At 36.4% G+C, this 18965-nt stretch overlaps 27 non-coding genes across 27 annotated transcripts; all 27 read left to right on the forward strand.

Moving 5' to 3' along the window:
• Positions 1-339: 339 nt before the first annotated feature.
• On the forward strand, positions 340-411 carry Trnah-gug (transfer RNA histidin (anticodon GUG)). Its single transcript has one exon. It is a non-coding gene; the product is annotated as a tRNA-His (tRNA).
• A 533-nt stretch (positions 412-944) lies between these two features.
• On the forward strand, positions 945-1026 carry Trnas-gcu (transfer RNA serine (anticodon GCU)). Its single transcript has one exon. It is a non-coding gene; the product is annotated as a tRNA-Ser (tRNA).
• Positions 1027-1730: 704 nt separating this feature from the next.
• Positions 1731-1802, forward strand: Trnah-gug (transfer RNA histidin (anticodon GUG)). Its single transcript has one exon. It is a non-coding gene; the product is annotated as a tRNA-His (tRNA).
• Positions 1803-2337: 535 nt separating this feature from the next.
• Positions 2338-2419, forward strand: Trnas-gcu (transfer RNA serine (anticodon GCU)). The gene has a single exon. It is a non-coding gene; the product is annotated as a tRNA-Ser (tRNA).
• Positions 2420-3127: 708 nt separating this feature from the next.
• Trnah-gug (transfer RNA histidin (anticodon GUG)) lies at positions 3128-3199 on the forward strand. Its single transcript has one exon. It is a non-coding gene; the product is annotated as a tRNA-His (tRNA).
• Positions 3200-3732: 533 nt separating this feature from the next.
• Trnas-gcu (transfer RNA serine (anticodon GCU)) lies at positions 3733-3814 on the forward strand. Its single transcript has one exon. It is a non-coding gene; the product is annotated as a tRNA-Ser (tRNA).
• Positions 3815-4519: 705 nt separating this feature from the next.
• Positions 4520-4591, forward strand: Trnah-gug (transfer RNA histidin (anticodon GUG)). The gene has a single exon. It is a non-coding gene; the product is annotated as a tRNA-His (tRNA).
• Positions 4592-5124: 533 nt separating this feature from the next.
• Positions 5125-5206, forward strand: Trnas-gcu (transfer RNA serine (anticodon GCU)). Its single transcript has one exon. It is a non-coding gene; the product is annotated as a tRNA-Ser (tRNA).
• A 707-nt stretch (positions 5207-5913) lies between these two features.
• Trnah-gug (transfer RNA histidin (anticodon GUG)) lies at positions 5914-5985 on the forward strand. Its single transcript has one exon. It is a non-coding gene; the product is annotated as a tRNA-His (tRNA).
• Positions 5986-6518: 533 nt separating this feature from the next.
• Positions 6519-6600, forward strand: Trnas-gcu (transfer RNA serine (anticodon GCU)). Its single transcript has one exon. It is a non-coding gene; the product is annotated as a tRNA-Ser (tRNA).
• A 704-nt stretch (positions 6601-7304) lies between these two features.
• Trnah-gug (transfer RNA histidin (anticodon GUG)) lies at positions 7305-7376 on the forward strand. The gene has a single exon. It is a non-coding gene; the product is annotated as a tRNA-His (tRNA).
• Positions 7377-7909: 533 nt separating this feature from the next.
• On the forward strand, positions 7910-7991 carry Trnas-gcu (transfer RNA serine (anticodon GCU)). The gene has a single exon. It is a non-coding gene; the product is annotated as a tRNA-Ser (tRNA).
• A 704-nt stretch (positions 7992-8695) lies between these two features.
• On the forward strand, positions 8696-8767 carry Trnah-gug (transfer RNA histidin (anticodon GUG)). Its single transcript has one exon. It is a non-coding gene; the product is annotated as a tRNA-His (tRNA).
• Positions 8768-9300: 533 nt separating this feature from the next.
• Trnas-gcu (transfer RNA serine (anticodon GCU)) lies at positions 9301-9382 on the forward strand. Its single transcript has one exon. It is a non-coding gene; the product is annotated as a tRNA-Ser (tRNA).
• Positions 9383-10090: 708 nt separating this feature from the next.
• Trnah-gug (transfer RNA histidin (anticodon GUG)) lies at positions 10091-10162 on the forward strand. Its single transcript has one exon. It is a non-coding gene; the product is annotated as a tRNA-His (tRNA).
• A 532-nt stretch (positions 10163-10694) lies between these two features.
• On the forward strand, positions 10695-10776 carry Trnas-gcu (transfer RNA serine (anticodon GCU)). Its single transcript has one exon. It is a non-coding gene; the product is annotated as a tRNA-Ser (tRNA).
• Positions 10777-11481: 705 nt separating this feature from the next.
• Trnah-gug (transfer RNA histidin (anticodon GUG)) lies at positions 11482-11553 on the forward strand. The gene has a single exon. It is a non-coding gene; the product is annotated as a tRNA-His (tRNA).
• Positions 11554-12086: 533 nt separating this feature from the next.
• On the forward strand, positions 12087-12168 carry Trnas-gcu (transfer RNA serine (anticodon GCU)). Its single transcript has one exon. It is a non-coding gene; the product is annotated as a tRNA-Ser (tRNA).
• A 706-nt stretch (positions 12169-12874) lies between these two features.
• On the forward strand, positions 12875-12946 carry Trnah-gug (transfer RNA histidin (anticodon GUG)). The gene has a single exon. It is a non-coding gene; the product is annotated as a tRNA-His (tRNA).
• A 533-nt stretch (positions 12947-13479) lies between these two features.
• Trnas-gcu (transfer RNA serine (anticodon GCU)) lies at positions 13480-13563 on the forward strand. Its single transcript has one exon. It is a non-coding gene; the product is annotated as a tRNA-Ser (tRNA).
• A 705-nt stretch (positions 13564-14268) lies between these two features.
• Trnah-gug (transfer RNA histidin (anticodon GUG)) lies at positions 14269-14340 on the forward strand. The gene has a single exon. It is a non-coding gene; the product is annotated as a tRNA-His (tRNA).
• Positions 14341-14873: 533 nt separating this feature from the next.
• Positions 14874-14955, forward strand: Trnas-gcu (transfer RNA serine (anticodon GCU)). Its single transcript has one exon. It is a non-coding gene; the product is annotated as a tRNA-Ser (tRNA).
• A 707-nt stretch (positions 14956-15662) lies between these two features.
• Trnah-gug (transfer RNA histidin (anticodon GUG)) lies at positions 15663-15734 on the forward strand. The gene has a single exon. It is a non-coding gene; the product is annotated as a tRNA-His (tRNA).
• A 533-nt stretch (positions 15735-16267) lies between these two features.
• Trnas-gcu (transfer RNA serine (anticodon GCU)) lies at positions 16268-16351 on the forward strand. Its single transcript has one exon. It is a non-coding gene; the product is annotated as a tRNA-Ser (tRNA).
• Positions 16352-17056: 705 nt separating this feature from the next.
• Positions 17057-17128, forward strand: Trnah-gug (transfer RNA histidin (anticodon GUG)). The gene has a single exon. It is a non-coding gene; the product is annotated as a tRNA-His (tRNA).
• A 532-nt stretch (positions 17129-17660) lies between these two features.
• Trnas-gcu (transfer RNA serine (anticodon GCU)) lies at positions 17661-17742 on the forward strand. Its single transcript has one exon. It is a non-coding gene; the product is annotated as a tRNA-Ser (tRNA).
• Positions 17743-18449: 707 nt separating this feature from the next.
• On the forward strand, positions 18450-18521 carry Trnah-gug (transfer RNA histidin (anticodon GUG)). The gene has a single exon. It is a non-coding gene; the product is annotated as a tRNA-His (tRNA).
• Positions 18522-18965: the final 444 nt, after the last annotated feature.

Consider the following 18965-nt stretch of genomic DNA (forward strand, 5'->3'; position numbering starts at 1 on the left):
ACTGGCATGAAGCTCCATATTTGTAGAGTTGTGGGCAATCATTTAAAAAATTTATATCCAAGCCAGTCTTTTAACCTATGCCTTATAAATTTCTGAAAAGATTTTTTAAAGGGAAAAAAAAAAAAGACATTTATGAAAATCTTTCAAACTGTTTAACGCATTTATTAATTTTGTATAGATTTGAAAAATTGATTTGGTGCTTTCATTTTCGTGGTGCCCTCTGTTGACAATTGTTCGGGATTTTCAATTATTTCACGGTCTATTTCAAGTCTTGAAAACCCATCTTCGATTAAGAGTCGCAGTTTCCTTAAAAGGCTATCACTGAGAATCTTCCTTGTCGCCGTGATCGTATAGTGGTTAGTACATTGCGTTGTGGCCGCAATAACCCAGGTTCGAATCCTGGTCACGGCAGAGGCTCAAATGCCTTTTTTTTTAAATAAAAAAAATTCTGAAACATGCTCGTCTACTCCGAAATATGATCATGAATTCCACAAATACAATGGACGCATATCAAAATATTTTCTTCTCAGCTAATGACTGATATATCACTGCATTTTTGACATTAGTTTTGCATGACAAGGAAATTTTCATATCTAATCTCTTTATCCATCTGAAGAGATGACGGAAACTAAAAGGTCCGCATAAGAATGCGCTTATTAGCATAATAAGAAGAGGAAATTGTGTTAAACAGTATGATATCGCAACAAAGATTTCTAGAGATAACTTTCAGTTACCTTGTAAAGTGCCATAAGTCACAACAATAACACAACACAAGAATTCTGAATAATTTATATTTGATCTGGTCATAATCTCTCTCCTTCCCGTACAGTCTTCTCCGAAAGAGGTCAATATTCCAGTCCGGAATCGATTAAAATAATAATAGGAAAAAAAATTGTCAAATATTTTTTTTATTCTGCCAATGAGTAATAACATTAGAGATTTCGGACGAGGTGGCCGAGTGGTTAAGGCGATGGACTGCTAATCCATTGGGCACTGCCCGCGTGGGTTCGAATCCCATCCTCGTCGTTTCCCGATCTTCAGTTTGAGTCCTTTCGCGAATTGAATGATGCGTCGTTACGGACTACATGTTTCAAATTACACTTGCATCGAATTGACAGGGTTTTACCCTTCGATATATGTAGTCCCAACTGTGCACAAGAATGATCCTGTTTTTTCTTTTCCTCTCTGATGGGCATTTTTTAAATTGTCAGAGAATTTTTTTGTCACGTTTTTATTTCACGGATTTTATTACCAATTTTTTCTAAAGCCCTGCAGTGCTTTATCAAACTGGTGATATATTTTCTTACCTGCCCACATTTTATTCAAGGTTCCGTTCGTATTCCGCCTGGTAAAGATACCAGATGCGAGCGTTGTGGAGGCAAGCATCTGTATACTGGCATGAAGCTCCATATTTGTAGAGTTGTGGGCAATCATTTAAAAAATTTATATCCAAGCCAGTCTTTTAACCTATGCCTTATAAATTTCTGAAAAGATTTTTTAAAGGGAAAAAAAAAAAGACATTTATGAAAATCTTTCAAACTGTTTAACGCATTTATTAATTTTGTATAGATTTGAAAAATTGATTTGGTGCTTTCATTTTCGTGGTGCCCTCTGTTGACAATTGTTCGGGATTTTCAATTATTTCACGGTCTATTTCAAGTCTTGAAAACCCATCTTCGATTAAGAGTCGCAGTTTCCTTAAAAGGCTATCACTGAGAATCTTCCTTGTCGCCGTGATCGTATAGTGGTTAGTACATTGCGTTGTGGCCGCAATAACCCAGGTTCGAATCCTGGTCACGGCAGAGGCTCAAATGCCTTTTTTTTTTAAATAAAAAAAAATTCTGAAACATGCTCGTCTACTCCGAAATATGATCATGAATTCCACAAATACAATGGACGCATATCAAAATATTTTCTTCTCAGCTAATGACTGATATATCACTGCATTTTTGACATTAGTTTTGCATGACAAGGAAATTTTCATATCTAATCTCTTTATCCATCTGAAGAGATGACGGAAACTAAAAGGTCCGCATAAGAATGCGCTTATTAGCATAATAAGAAGAGGAAATTGTGTTAAACAGTATGATATCGCAACAAAGATTTCTAGAGATAACTTTCAGTTACCTTGTAAAGTGCCATAAGTCACAACAATAACACAACACAAGAATTCTGAATAATTTATATTTGATCTGGTCATAATCTCTCTCCTTCCCGTACAGTCTTCTCCGAAAGAGGTCAATATTCCAGTCCGGAATCGATTAAAATAATAATAGGAAAAAAAATTGTCAAATATTTTTTTTATTCTGCCAATGAGTAATAACATTAGAGATTTCGGACGAGGTGGCCGAGTGGTTAAGGCGATGGACTGCTAATCCATTGGGCACTGCCCGCGTGGGTTCGAATCCCATCCTCGTCGTTTCCCGAACTTCAGTTTGAGTCCTTTCGCGAATTGAATGATGCGTCGTTACGGACTACATGTTTTAAATTACACTTGCATCGAATTGACAGGGTTTTACAATTCGATATATGTAGTCCCAACTGTGCACAAGAATGATCCTGCTTTTTCTTTTCCTCTCTGATGGGCATTTTTTAAATTGTCAGAGAATTTTTTTGTCACGTTTTTATTTCACGGATTTTATTACCAATTTTTTCTAAAGCCCTGCAATGCTTTATCAAACTGGTGATATATTTTCTTACCTGCCCACATTTTATTCAAGGTTCCGTTCGTATTCCGCCTGGTAAAGATACCAGATGCGAGCGTTGTGGAGGCAAGCATCTGTATCCTGGCATGAAGCTCCATATTTGTAGAGTTGTGGGCAATCATTTAAAAAATTCATATCCAAGCCAGTCTTTTAACCTATGCCTTATAAATTTCTGAAAAAATTTTTTAAAGGGGAAAAAAAAAAAAAAGACATTTATGAAAATCTTTCAAACTGTTTAACGCATTTATTAATTTTGTATAGATTTGAAAAATTGATTTGGTGCTTTCATTTTCGTGGTGCCCTCTGTTGACAATTGTTCGGGATTTTCAATTATTTCACGGTCTATTTCAAGTCTTGAAAACCCATCTTCGATTAAGAGTCGCAGTTTCCTTATAAGGCTATCACTGAGAATCTTCCTTGTCGCCGTGATTGTATAGTGGTTAGTACATTGCGTTGTGGCCGCAATAACCCAGGTTCGAATCCTGGTCACGGCAGAGGCTCAAATGCCTTTTTTTTAAATAAAAAAAAATTCTGAAACATGCTCGTCTACTCCGAAATATGATCATGAATTCCACAAATACAATGGACGCATATCAAAATATTTTCTTCTCAGCTAATGACTGATATATCACTGCATTTTTGACATTAGTTTTGCATGACAAGGAAATTTTCATATCTAATCTCTTTATCCATCTGAAGAGATGACGGAAACTAAAAGGTCCGCATAAGAATGCGCTTATTAGCATAATAAGAAGAGGAAATTGTGTTAAACAGTATGATATCGCAACAAAGATTTTTAGAGATAACTTTCAGTTACCATGTAAAGTGCCATAAGTCACAACAATAACACAACACAAGAATTCTGAATAATTTATATTTGGTCTGGTCATAATCTCTCTCCTTCCCGTACAGTCTTCTCCGAAAGAGGTCAATATTCCAGTCCGGAATCGATTAAAATAATAATAGGAAAAAAAATTGTCAAATATTTTTTTTATTCTGCCAATGAGTAATAACATTAGAGATTTCGGACGAGGTGGCCGAGTGGTTAAGGCGATGGGCTGCTAATCCATTGGGCACTGCCCGCGTGGGTTCGAATCCCATCCTCGTCGTTTCCCGAACTTCAGTTTGAGTCCTTTCGCGAATTGAATGATGCGTCGTTACGGACTACATGTTTTAAATTACACTTGCATCGAATTGACAGGGTTTTACAATTCGATATATGTAGTCCCAACTGTGCACAAGAATGATCCTGCTTTTTCTTTTCCTCTCTGATGGGCATTTTTTAAATTGTCAGAGAATTTTTTTGTCACGCTTTTATTTCACGGATTTTATTACCAATTTTTTCTAAAGCCCTGCAATGCTTTATCAAACTGGTGATATATTTTCTTACCTGCCCACATTTTATTCAAGGTTCCGTTCGTATTCCGCCTGGTAAAGTTACCAGATGCGAGCGTTGTGGAGGCAAGAATCTGTATCCTGGCATGAAGCTCCATATTTGTAGAGTTGTGGGCAATCATTTAAAAAATTCATATCCAAGCCAGTCTTTTAACCTATGCCTTATAAATTTCTGAAAAAAATTTTTAAAGGGAAAAAAAAAAAAGACATTTATGAAAATCTTTCAAACTGTTTAACGCATTTATTAATTTTGTATAGATTTGAAAAATTGATTTGGTGCTTTCATTTTCGTGGTGCCCTCTGTTGACAATTGTTCGGGATTTTCAATTATTTCACGGTCTATTTCAAGTCTTGAAAACCCATCTTCGATTAAGAGTCGCAGTTTCCTTAAAAGGCTATCACTGAGAATCTTCCTTGTCGCCGTGATCGTATAGTGGTTAGTACATTGCGTTGTGGCCGCAATAACCCAGGTTCGAATCCTGGTCACGGCAGAGGCTCAAATGCCTTTTTTTTTAAATAAAAAAAATTCTGAAACATGCTCGTCTACTCCGAAATATGATCATGAATTCCACAAATACAATGGACGCATATCAAAATATTTTCTTCTCAGCTAATGACTGATATATCACTGCATTTTTGACATTAGTTTTGCATGACAAGGAAATTTTCATATCTAATCTCTTTATCCATCTGAAGAGATGACGGAAACTAAAAGGTCCGCATAAGAATGCGCTTATTAGCATAATAAGAAGAGGAAATTGTGTTAAACAGTATGATATCGCAACAAAGATTTCTAGAGATAACTTTCAGCTACCTTGTAAAGTGCCATAAGTCACAACAATAACACAACACAAGAATTCTGAATAATTTATATTTGGTCTGGTCATAATCTCTCTCCTTCCCGTACAGTCTTCTCCGAAAGAGGTCAATATTCCAGTCCGGAATCGATTAAAATAATAATAGGAAAAAAAATTGTCAAATATTTTTTTTATTCTGCCAATGAGTAATAACATTAGAGATTTCGGACGAGGTGGCCGAGTGGTTAAGGCGATGGACTGCTAATCCATTGGGCACAGCCCGCGTGGGTTCGAATCCCATCCTCGTCGTTTCCCGATCTTCAGTTTGAGTCCTTTCGCGAATTGAATGATGCGTCGTTACGGACTACATGTTTCAAATTACGCTTGCATCGAATTGACAGGGTTTTACCCTTCGATATATGTAGTCCCAACTGTGCACAAGAATGATCCTGTTTTTTCTTTTCCTCTCTGATGGGCATTTTTTAAATTGTCAGAGAATTTTTTTGTCACGTTTTTATTTCACGGATTTTATTACCAATTTTTTCTAAAGCCCTGCAATGCTTTATCAAACTGGTGATATATTTTCTTACCTGCCCACATTTTATTCAAGGTTCCGTTCGTATTCCGCCTGGTAAAGATACCAGATGCGAGCGTTGTGGAGGCAAGCATCTGTATCCTGGCATGAAGCTCCATATTTGTAGAGTTGTGGGCAATCATTTAAAAAATTTATATCCAAGCCAGTCGTTTAACCTATGCCTTATAAATTTCTGAAAAGATTTTTTAAAGGGGAAAAAAAAAAAAAGACATTTATGAAAATCTTTCAAACTGTTTAACGCATTTATTCATTTTGTATAGATTTGAAAAATTGATTTGGTGCTTTCATTTTCGTGGTGCCCTCTGTTGACAATTGTTCGGGATTTTCAATTATTTCACGGTCTATTTCAAGTCTTGAAAACCCATCTTCGATTAAGAGTCGCAGTTTCCTTAAAAGGCTATCACTGAGAATCTTCCTTGTCGCCGTGATCGTATAGTGGTTAGTACATTGCGTTGTGGCCGCAATAACCCAGGTTCGAATGCTGGTCACGGCAGAGGCTCAAATGCCTTTTTTTTTAAATAAAAAAAAATTCTGAAACATGCTCGTCTACTCCGAAATATGATCATGAATTCCACAAATACAATGGACGCATATCAAAATATTTTCTTCTCAGCTAATGACTGATATATCACTGCATTTTTGACATTAGTTTTGCATGACAAGGAAATTTTCATATCTAATCTCTTTATCCATCTGAAGAGATGACGGAAACTAAAAGGTCCGCATAAGAATGCGCTTATTAGCATAATAAGAAGAGGAAATTGTGTTAAACAGTATGATATCGCAACAAAGATTTCTAGAGATAACTTTCAGCTACCTTGTAAAGTGCCATAAGTCACAACAATAACACAACACAAGAATTCTGAATAATTTATATTTGGTCTGGTCATAATCTCTCTCCTTCCCGTACAGTCTTCTCCGAAAGAGGTCAATATTCCAGTCCGGAATCGATTAAAATAATAATAGGAAAAAAATTGTCAAATATTTTTTTTATTCTGCCAATGAGTAATAACATTAGAGATTTCGGACGAGGTGGCCGAGTGGTTAAGGCGATGGACTGCTAATCCATTGGGCACTGCCCGCGTGGGTTCGAATCCCATCCTCGTCGTTTCCCGATCTTCAGTTTGAGTCCTTTCGCGAATTGAATGATGCGTCGTTACGGACTACATGTTTCAAATTACACTTGCATCGAATTGACAGGGTTTTACCCTTCGATATATGTAGTCCCAACTGTGCACAAGAATGATCCTGTTTTTTCTTTTCCTCTCTGATGGGCATTTTTTAAATTGTCAGAGAATTTTTTTGTCACGTTTTTATTTCACGGATTTTATTACCAATTTTTTCTAAAGCCCTGCAATGCTTTATCAAACTGGTGATATATTTTCTTACCTGCCCACATTTTATTCAAGGTTCCGTTCGTATTCCGCCTGGTAAAGATACCAGATGCGAGCGTTGTGGAGGCAAGCATCTGTATCCTGGCATGAAGCTCCATATTTGTAGAGTTGTGGGCAATCATTTAAAAAATTTATATCCAAGCCAGTCGTTTAACCTATGCCTTATAAATTTCTGAAAAGATTTTTTAAAGGGGAAAAAAAAAAGACATTTATGAAAATCTTTCAAACTGTTTAACGCATTTATTAATTTTGTATAGATTTGAAAAATTGATTTGGTGCTTTCATTTTCGTGGTGCCCTCTGTTGACAATTGTTCGGGATTTTCAATTATTTCACGGTCTATTTCAAGTCTTGAAAACCCATCTTCGATTAAGAGTCGCAGTTTCCTTAAAAGGCTATCACTGAGAATCTTCCTTGTCGCCGTGATCGTATAGTGGTTAGTACATTGCGTTGTGGCCGCAATAACCCAGGTTCGAATCCTGGTCACGGCAGAGGCTCAAATGCCTTTTTTTTTAAATAAAAAAAAATTCTGAAACATGCTCGTCTACTCCGAAATATGATCATGAATTCCACAAATACAATGGACGCATATCAAAATATTTTCTTCTCAGCTAATGACTGATATATCACTGCATTTTTGACATTAGTTTTGCATGACAAGGAAATTTTCATATCTAATCTCTTTATCCATCTGAAGAGATGACGGAAACTAAAAGGTCCGCATAAGAATGCGCTTATTAGCATAATAAGAAGAGGAAATTGTGTTAAACAGTATGATATCGCAACAAAGATTTCTAGAGATAACTTTCAGCTACCTTGTAAAGTGCCATAAGTCACAACAATAACACAACACAAGAATTCTGAATAATTTATATTTGGTCTGGTCATAATCTCTCTCCTTCCCGTACAGTCTTCTCCGAAAGAGGTCAATATTCCAGTCCGGAATCGATTAAAATAATAATAGGAAAAAAATTGTCAAATATTTTTTTTATTCTGCCAATGAGTAATAACATTAGAGATTTCGGACGAGGTGGCCGAGTGGTTAAGGCGATGGACTGCTAATCCATTGGGCACTGCCCGCGTGGGTTCGAATCCCATCCTCGTCGTTTCCCGATCTTCAGTTTGAGTCCTTTCGCGAATTGAATGATGCGTCGTTACGGACTACATGTTTTAAATTACACTTGCATCGAATTGACAGGGTTTTACCCTTCGATATATGTAGTCCCAACTGTGCACAAGAATGATCCTGCTTTTTCTTTTCCTCTCTGATGGGCATTTTTTAAATTGTCAGAGAATTTTTTTGTCACGTTTTTATTTCACGGATTTTATTACCAATTTTTTCTAAAGCCCTGCAATGCTTTATCAAACTGGTGATATATTTTCTTACCTGCCCACATTTTATTCAAGGTTCCGTTCGTATTCCGCCTGGTAAAGATACCAGATGCGAGCGTTGTGGAGGCAAGCATCTGTATCCTGGCATGAAGCTCCATATTTGTAGAGTTGTGGGCAATCATTTAAAAAATTTATATCCAAGCCAGTCTTTTAACCTATGAATTATAAATTTCTGAAAAGATTTTTTAAAGGGAAAAAAAAAAAGACATTTATGAAAATCTTTCAAACTGTTTAACGCATTTATTAATTTTGTATAGATTTGAAAAATTGATTTGGTGCTTTCATTTTCGTGGTGCCCTCTGTTGACAATTGTTCGGGATTTTCAATTATTTCAAGGTCTATTTCAAGTCTTGAAAACCCATCTTCGATTAAGAGTCGCAATTTCCTTAAAAGGCTATCACTGAGAATCTTCCTTGTCGCCGTGATCGTATAGTGGTTAGTACATTGCGTTGTGGCCGCAATAACCCAGGTTCGAATCCTGGTCACGGCAGAGGCTCAAATGCCTTTTTTTTTAAATAAAAAAAAATTCTGAAACATGCTCGTCTACTCCGAAATATGATCATGAATTCCACAAATACAATGGACGCATATCAAAATATTTTCTTCTCAGCTAATGACTGATATATCACTGCATTTTTGACATTAGTTTTGCATGACAAGGAAATTTTCATATCTAATCTCTTTATCCATCTGAAGAGATGACGGAAACTAAAAGGTCCGCATAAGAATGCGCTTATTAGCATAATAAGAAGAGGAAATTGTGTTAAACAGTATGATATCGCAACAAAGATTTCTAGAGATAACTTTCAGCTACCTTGTAAAGTGCCATAAGTCACAACAATAACACAACACAAGAATTCTGAATAATTTATATTTGGTCTGGTCATAATCTCTCTCCTTCCCGTACAGTCTTCTCCGAAAGAGGTCAATATTCCAGTCCGGAATCGATTAAAATAATAATAGGAAAAAAATTGTCAAATATTTTTTTTATTCTGCCAATGAGTAATAACATTAGAGATTTCGGACGAGGTGGCCGAGTGGTTAAGGCGATGGACTGCTAATCCATTGGGCACTGCCCGCGTGGGTTCGAATCCCATCCTCGTCGTTTCCCGATCTTCAGTTTGAGTCCTTTCGCGAATTGAATGATGCGTCGTTACGGACTACATGTTTTAAATTACACTTGCATCGAATTGACAGGGTTTTACCCTTCGATATATGTAGTCCCAACTGTGCACAAGAATGATCCTGCTTTTTCTTTTCCTCTCTGATGGGCATTTTTTAAATTGTCAGAGAATTTTTTTGTCACGTTTTTATTTCACGGATTTTATTACCAATTTTTTCTAAAGCCATGCAATGCTTTATCAAACTGGTGATATATTTTCTTACCTGCCCACATTTTATTCAAGGTTCCGTTCGTATTCCGCCTGGTAAAGATACCAGATGCGAGCGTTGTGGAGGCAAGCATCTGTATCCTGGCATGAAGCTCCATATTTGTAGAGTTGTGGGCAATCATTTAAAAAATTCATATCCAAGCCAGTCTTTTAACCTATGCCTTATAAATTTCTGAAAAGATTTTTTAAAGGGGGAAAAAAAAAAAAACACATTTATGAAAATCTTTCAAACTATTTAACGCATTTATTAATTTTGTATAGATTTGAAAAATTCATTTGGTGCTTTCATTTTCGTGGTGCCCTCTGTTGACAATTGTTCGGGATTTTCAATTATTTCACGGTCTATTTCAAGTCTTGAAAACCCATCTTCGATTAAGAGTCGCAGTTTCCTTAAAAGGCTATCACTGAGAATCTTCCTTGTCGCCGTGATCGTATAGTGGTTAGTACATTGCGTTGTGGCCGCAATAACTCAGGTTCGAATCCTGGTCACGGCAGAGGCTCAAATGCCTTTTTTTTAAATAAAAAAAAATTCTGAAACATGTTCGTCTACTCCGAAATATGATCATGAATTCCACAAATACAATGGACGCATATCAAAATATTTTCTTCTCAGCTAATGACTGATATATCACTGCATTTTTGACATTAGTTTTGCATGACAAGGAAATTTTCATATCTAATCTCTTTATCCATCTGAAGAGATGACGCAAACTAAAAGGTCCGCATAAGAATGCGCTTATTAGCATAATAAGAAGAGGAAATTGTGTTAAACAGTATGATATCGCAACAAAGATTTCTAGAGATAACTTTCAGCTACCTTGTAAAGTGCCATAAGTCACAACAATAACACAACACAAGAATTCTGAATAATTTATATTTGGTCTGGTCATAATCTCTCTCCTTCCCGTACAGTCTTCTCCGAAAGAGGTCAATATTCCAGTCCGGAATCGATTAAAATAATAATAGGAAAAAAATTGTCAAATTTTTTTTTTATTCTGCCAATGAGTAATAACATTAGAGATTTCGGACGAGGTGGCCGAGTGGTTAAGGCGATGGACTGCTAATCCATTGGGCACTGCCCGCGTGGGTTCGAATCCCATCCTCGTCGTTTCCCGATCTTCAGTTTGAGTCCTTTCGCGAATTGAATGATGCGTCGTTACGGACTACATGTTTTAAATTACACTTGCATCGAATTGACAGGGTTTTACCCTTCGATATATGTAGTCCCAACTGTGCACAAGAATGATCCTGCTTTTTCTTTTCCTCTCTGATGGGCATTTTTTAAATTGTCAGAGAATTTTTTTGTCACGTTTTTATTTCACGGATTTTATTACCAATTTTTTCTAAAGCCCTGCAATGCTTTATCAAACTGGTGATATATTTTCTTACCTGCCCACATTTTATTCAAGGTTCCGTTCGTATTCCGCCTGGTAAAGATACCAGATGCGAGCGTTGTGGAGGCAAGCATCTGTATCCTGGCATGAAGCTCCATATTTGTAGAGTTGTGGGCAATCATTTAAAAAATTCATATCCAAGCCAGTCTTTTAACCTATGCCTTATAAATTTCTGAAAAGATTTTTTAAAGGGAAAAAAAAAAAAGACATTTATGAAAATCTTTCAAACTGTTTAACGCATTTATTAATTTTGTATAGATTTGAAAAATTGATTTGGTGCTTTCATTTTCGTGGTGCCCTCTGTTGACAATTGTTCGGGATTTTCAATTATTTCACGGTCTATTTCAAGTCTTGAAAACCCATCTTCGATTAAGAGTCGCAGTTTCCTTAAAAGGCTATCACTGAGAATCTTCCTTGTCGCCGTGATCGTATAGTGGTTAGTACATTGCGTTGTGGCCGCAATAACCCAGGTTCGAATCCTGGTCACGGCAGAGGCTCAAATGCCTTTTTTTTTAAATAAAAAAAAATTCTGAAACATGCTCGTCTACTCCGAAATATGATCATGAATTCCACAAATACAATGGACGCATATCAAAATATTTTCTTCTCAGCTAATGACTGATATATCACTGCATTTTTGACATTAGTTTTGCATGACAAGGAAATTTTCATATCTAATCTCTTTATCCATCTGAAGAGATGACGGAAACTAAAAGGTCCGCATAAGAATGCGCTTATTAGCATAATAAGAAGAGGAAATTGTGTTAAACAGTATGATATCGCAACAAAGATTTCTAGAGATAACTTTCAGCTACCTTGTAAAGTGCCATAAGTCACAACAATAACACAACACAAGAATTCTGAATAATTTATATTTGGTCTGGTCATATTCTCTCTCCTTCCCGTACAGTCTTCTCCGAAAGAGGTCAATATTCCAGTCCGGAATCGATTAAAATAATAATAGGAAAAAAATTGTCAAATATTTTTTTTATTCTGCCAATGAGTAATAACATTAGAGATTTCGGACGAGGTGGTCGAGTGGTTAAGGCGATGGACTGCTAATCCATTGGGCACTGCCCGCGTGGGTTCGAATCCCATCCTCGTCGTTTCCCGATCTTCAGTTTGAGTCCTTTCGCGAATTGAATGATGCGTCGTTACGGACTACATGTTTTAAATTACACTTGCATCGAATTGACAGGGTTTTACCCTTCGATATATGTAGTCCCAACTGTGCACAAGAATGATCCTGCTTTTTCTTTTCCTCTCTGATGGGCATTTTTTAAATTGTCAGAGAATTTTTTTGTCACGTTTTTATTTCACGGATTTTATTACCAATTTTTTCTAAAGCCCTGCAATGCTTTATCAAACTGGTGATATATTTTCTTACCTGCCCACATTTTATTCAAGGTTCCGTTCGTATTCCGCCTGGTAAAGTTACCAGATGCGAGCGTTGTGGAGACAAGCATCTGTATCCTGGCATGAAGCTCCATATTTGTAGAGTTGTGCGCAATCATTTAAAAAATTCATATCCAAGCCAGTCTTTTAACCTATGCCTTATAAATTTCTGAAAAGATTTTTTAAAGGGGAAAAAAAAAAAAGACATTTATGAAAATCTTTCAAACTGTTTAACGCATTTATTAATTTTGTATAGATTTGAAAAATTGATTTGGTGCTTTCATTTTCGTGGTGCCCTCTGTTGACAATTGTTCGGGATTTTCAATTATTTCACGGTCTATTTCAAGTCTTGAAAACCCATCTTCGATTAAGAGTCGCAGTTTCCTTAAAAGGCTATCACTGAGAATCTTCCTTGTCGCCGTGATCGTATAGTGGTTAGTACATTGCGTTGTGGCCGCAATAACCCAGGTTCGAATCCTGGTCACGGCAGAGGCTCAAATGCCTTTTTTTTTAAATAAAAAAAAATTCTGAAACATGCTCGTCTACTCCGAAATATGATCATGAATTCCACAAATACAATGGACGCATATCAAAATATTTTCTTCTCAGCTAATGACTGATATATCACTGCATTTTTGACATTAGTTTTGCATGACAAGGAAATTTTCATATCTAATCTCTTTATCCATCTGAAGAGATGACGGAAACTAAAAGGTCCGCATAAGAATGCGCTTATTAGCATAATAAGAAGAGGAAATTGTGTTAAACAGTATGATATCGCAACAAAGATTTCTAGAGATAACTTTCAGCTACCTTGTAAAGTGCCATAAGTCACAACAATAACACAACACAAGAATTCTGAATAATTTATATTTGGTCTGGTCATAATCTCTCTCCTTCCCGTACAGTCTTCTCCGAAAGAGGTCAATATTCCAGTCCGGAATCGATTAAAATAATAATAGGAAAAAAATTGTCAAATATTTTTTTTATTCTGCCAATGAGTAATAACATTAGAGATTTCGGACGAGGTGGCCGAGTGGTTAAGGCGATGGACTGCTAATCCATTGGGCACTGCCCGCGTGGGTTCGAATCCCAACTCGTCGTTTCCCGATCTTCAGTTTGAGTCCTTTCGCGAATTGAATGATGCGTCGTTACGGACTACATGTTTTAAATTACACTTGCATCGAATTGACAGGGTTTTACCCTTCGATATATGTAGTCCCAACTGTGCACAAGAATGATCCTGCTTTTTCTTTTCCTCTCTGATGGGCATTTTTTAAAATGTCAGAGAATTTTTTTGTCACGTTTTTATTTCACGGATTTTATTACCAATTTTTTCTAAAGCCCTGCAATGCTTTATCAAACTGGTGATATATTTTCTTACCTGCCCACATTTTATTCAATGTTCCGTTCGTATTCCGCCTTGTAAAGATACCAGATGCGAGCGTTGTGGAGGCAAGCATCTGTATCCTGGCATGAAGCTCCATATTTGTAGAGTTGTGGGCAATCATTTAAAAAATTCATATCCAAGCCAGTCTTTTAACCTATGCCTTATAAATTTCTGAAAAGATTTTTTAAAGGGAAAAAAAAAAAAAAAGACATTTATGAAAATCTTTCAAACTGTTTAACGCATTTATTAATTTTGTATAGATTTGAAAAATTGATTTGGTGCTTTCATTTTCGTGGTGCCCTCTGTTGACAATTGTTCGGGATTTTCAATTATTTCACGGTCTATTTCAAGTCTTGAAAACCCATCTTCGATTAAGAGTCGCAGTTTCCTTAAAAGGCTATCACTGAGAATCTTCCTTGTCGCCGTGATCGTATAGTGGTTAGTACATTGCGTTGTGGCCGCAATAACCCAGGTTCGAATCCTGGTCACGGCAGAGGCTCAAATGCCTTTTTTTTTAAATAAAAAAAAATTCTGAAACATGCTCGTCTACTCCGAAATATGATCATGAATTCCACAAATACAATGGACGCATATCAAAATATTTTCTTCTCAGCTAATGACTGATATATCACTGCATTTTTGACATTAGTTTTGCATGACAAGGAAATTTTCATATCTAATCTCTTTATCCATCTGAAGAGATGACGGAAACTAAAAGGTCCGCATAAGAATGCGCTTATTAGCATAATAAGAAGAGGAAATTGTGTTAAACAGTATGATATCGCAACAAAGATTTCTAGAGATAACTTTCAGCTACCTTGTAAAGTGCCATAAGTCACAACAATAACACAACACAAGAATTCTGAATAATTTATATTTGGTCTGGTCATAATCTCTCTCCTTCCCGTACAGTCTTCTCCGAAAGAGGTCAATATTCCAGTCCGGAATCGATTAAAATAATAATAGGAAAAAAATTGTCAAATATTTTTTTTATTCTGCCAATGAGTAATAACATTAGAGATTTCGGACGAGGTGGCCGAGTGGTTAAGGCGATGGACTGCTAATCCATTGGGCACTGCCCGCGTGGGTTCGAATCCCAACCTCGTCGTTTCCCGATCTTCAGTTTGAGTCGTTTCGCGAATTGAATGATGCGTCGTTACGGACTACATGTTTTAAATTACACTTGCATCGAATTGACAGGGTTTTACCCTTCGATATATGTAGTCCCAACTGTGCACAAGAATGATCCTGCTTTTTCTTTTCCTCTCTGATGGGCATTTTTTAAATTGTCAGAGAATTTTTTTGTCACGTTTTTATTTCACGGATTTTATTACCAATTTTTTCTAAAGCCCTGCAATGCTTTATCAAACTGGTGATATATTTTCTTACCTGCCCACATTTTATTCAAGGTTCCGTTCGTATTCCGCCTGGTAAAGTTACCAGATGCGAGCGTTGTGGAGACAAGCATCTGTATCCTGGCATGAAGCTCCATATTTGTAGAGTTGTGGGCAATCATTTAAAATATTCATATCCAAGCCAGTCTTTTAACCTATGCCTTATAAATTTCTGAAAAGATTTTTTAAAGGGGAAAAAAAAAAAAAGACATTTATGAAAATCTTTCAAACTGTTTAACGCATTTATTAATTTTGTATAGATTTGAAAAATTGATTTGGTGCATTCATTTTCGTGGTGCCCTCTGTTGACAATTGTTCGGGATTTTCAATTATTTCACGGTCTATTTCAAGTCTTGAAAACCCATCTTCGATTAAGAGTCGCAGTTTCCTTAAAAGGCTATCACTGAGAATCTTCCTTGTCGCCGTGATCGTATAGTGGTTAGTACATTGCGTTGTGGCCGCAATAACCCAGGTTCGAATCCTGGTCACGGCAGAGGCTCAAATGCCTTTTTTTTTAAATAAAAAAAAATTCTGAAACATGCTCGTCTACTCCGAAATATGATCATGAATTCCACAAATACAATGGACGCATATCAAAATATTTTCTTCTCAGCTAATGACTGATATATCACTGCATTTTTGACATTAGTTTTGCATGACAAGGAAATTTTCATATCTAATCTCTTTATCCATCTGAAGAGATGACGGAAACTAAAAGGTCCGCATAAGAATGCGCTTATTAGCATAATAAGAAGAGGAAATTGTGTTAAACAGTATGATATCGCAACAAAGATTTCTAGAGATAACTTTCAGCTACCTTGTAAAGTGCCATAAGTCACAACAATAACACAACACAAGAATTCTGAATAATTTATATTTGGTCTGGTCATAATCTCTCTCCTTCCCGTACAGTCTTCTCCGAAAGAGGTCAATATTCCAGTCCGGAATCGATTAAAATAATAATAGGAAAAAAATTGTCAAATATTTTTTTTATTCTGCCAATGAGTAATAACATTAGAGATTTCGGACGAGGTGGCCGAGTGGTTAAGGCGATGGACTGCTAATCCATTGGGCACTGCCCGCGTGGGTTCGAATCCCAACTCGTCGTTTCCCGATCTTCAGTTTGAGTCCTTTCGCGAATTGAATGATGCGTCGTTACGGACTACATGTTTTAAATTACACTTGCATCGAATTGACAGGGTTTTACCCTTCGATATATGTAGTCCCAACTGTGCACAAGAATGATCCTGCTTTTTCTTTTCCTCTCTGATGGGCATTTTTTAAAATGTCAGAGAATTTTTTTGTCACGTTTTTATTTCACGGATTTTATTACCAATTTTTTCTAAAGCCCTGCAATGCTTTATCAAACTGGTGATATATTTTCTTACCTGCCCACATTTTATTCAATGTTCCGTTCGTATTCCGCCTTGTAAAGATACCAGATGCGAGCGTTGTGGAGGCAAGCATCTGTATCCTGGCATGAAGCTCCATATTTGTAGAGTTGTGGGCAATCATTTAAAAAATTCATATCCAAGCCAGTCTTTTAACCTATGCCTTATAAATTTCTGAAAAGATTTTTTAAAGGGGAAAAAAAAAAAAAAGACATTTATGAAAATCTTTCAAACTGTTTAACGCATTTATTAATTTTGTATAGATTTGAAAAATTGATTTGGTGCTTTCATTTTCGTGGTGCCCTCTGTTGACAATTGTTCGGGATTTTCAATTATTTCACGGTCTATTTCAAGTCTTGAAAACCCATCTTCGATTAAGAGTCGCAGTTTCCTTAAAAGGCTATCACTGAGAATCTTCCTTGTCGCCGTGATCGTATAGTGGTTAGTACATTGCGTTGTGGCCGCAATAACCCAGGTTCGAAGCCTGGTCACGGCAGAGGCTCAAATGCCTTTTTTTTTAAATAAAAAAAAATTCTGAAACATGCTCGTCTACTCCGAAATATGATCATGAATTCCACAAATACAATGGACGCATATCAAAATATTTTCTTCTCAGCTAATGACTGATATATCACTGCATTTTTGACATTAGTTTTGCATGACAAGGAAATTTTCATATCTAATCTCTTTATCCATCTGAAGAGATGACGGAAACTAAAAGGTCCGCATAAGAATGCGCTTATTAGCATAATAAGAAGAGGAAATTGTGTTAAACAGTATGATATCGCAACAAAGATTTCTAGAGATAACTTTCAGCTACCTTGTAAAGTGCCATAAGTCACAACAATAACACAACACAAGAATTCTGAATAATTTATATTTGGTCTGGTCATAATCTCTCTCCTTCAATACAGTCTTCTCCGAAAGAGGTCAATATTCCAGTCCGGAATCGATTAAAATAATAATAGGAAAAAAATTGTCAAATATTTTTTTTATTCTGCCAATGAGTAATAACATTAGAGATTTCGGACGAGGTGGCCCGGTGGTTAAGGCGATGGACTGCTAATCCATTGGGCACTGCCCGCGTGGGTTCGAATCCCATCCTCGTCGTTTCCCGATCTTCAGTTTGAGTCGTTTCGCGAATTGAATGATGCGTCGTTACGGACTACATGTTTTAAATTACACTTGCATCGAATTGACAGGGTTTTACCCTTCGATATATGTAGTCCCAACTGTGCACAAGAATGATCCTGCTTTTTCTTTTCCTCTCTGATGGGCATTTTTTAAATTGTCAGAGAATTTTTTTGTCACGTTTTTATTTCACGGATTTTATTACCAATTTTTTCTAAAGCCCTGCAATGCTTTATCAAACTGGTGATATATTTTCTTACCTGCCCACATTTTATTCAAGGTTCCGTTCGTATTCCGCCTGGTAAAGTTACCAGATGCGAGCGTTGTGGAGACAAGCATCTGTATCCTGGCATGAAGCTCCATATTTGTAGAGTTGTGCGCAATCATTTAAAAAATTCATATCCAAGCCAGTCTTTTAACCTATGCCTTATAAATTTCTGAAAAGATTTTTTAAAGGGAAAAAAAAAAAAAAGACATTTATGAAAATCTTTCAAACTGTTTAACGCATTTATTAATTTTGTATAGATTTGAAAAATTGATTTGGTGCTTTCATTTTCGTGGTGCCCTCTGTTGACAATTGTTCGGGATTTTCAATTATTTCACGGTCTATTTCAAGTCTTGAAAACCCATCTTCGATTAAGAGTCGCAGTTTCCTTAAAAGGCTATCACTGAGAATCTTCCTTGTCGCCGTGATCGTATAGTGGTTAGTACATTGCGTTGTGGCCGCAATAACCCAGGTTCGAATCCTGGTCACGGCAGAGGCTCAAATGCCTTTTTTTTTAAATAAAAAAAAATTCTGAAACATGCTCGTCTACTCCGAAATATGATCATGAATTCCACAAATACAATGGACGCATATCAAAATATTTTCTTCTCAGCTAATGACTGATATATCACTGCATTTTTGACATTAGTTTTGCATGACAAGGAAATTTTCATATCTAATCTCTTTATCCATCTGAAGAGATGACGGAAACTAAAAGGTCCGCATAAGAATGCGCTTATTAGCATAATAAGAAGAGGAAATTGTGTTAAACAGTATGATATCGCAACAAAGATTTCTAGAGATAACTTTCAGCTACCTTGTAAAGTGCCATAAGTCACAACAATAACACAACACAAGAATTCTGAATAATTTATATTTGGTCTGGTCATAATCTCTCTCCTTCCCGTACAGTCTTCTCCGAAAGAGGTCAATATTC

This window comes from Argiope bruennichi, chromosome 6 (assembly GCF_947563725.1).
Source record: "Argiope bruennichi chromosome 6, qqArgBrue1.1, whole genome shotgun sequence".
NCBI lineage: Eukaryota > Metazoa > Arthropoda > Arachnida > Araneae > Araneidae > Argiope > Argiope bruennichi.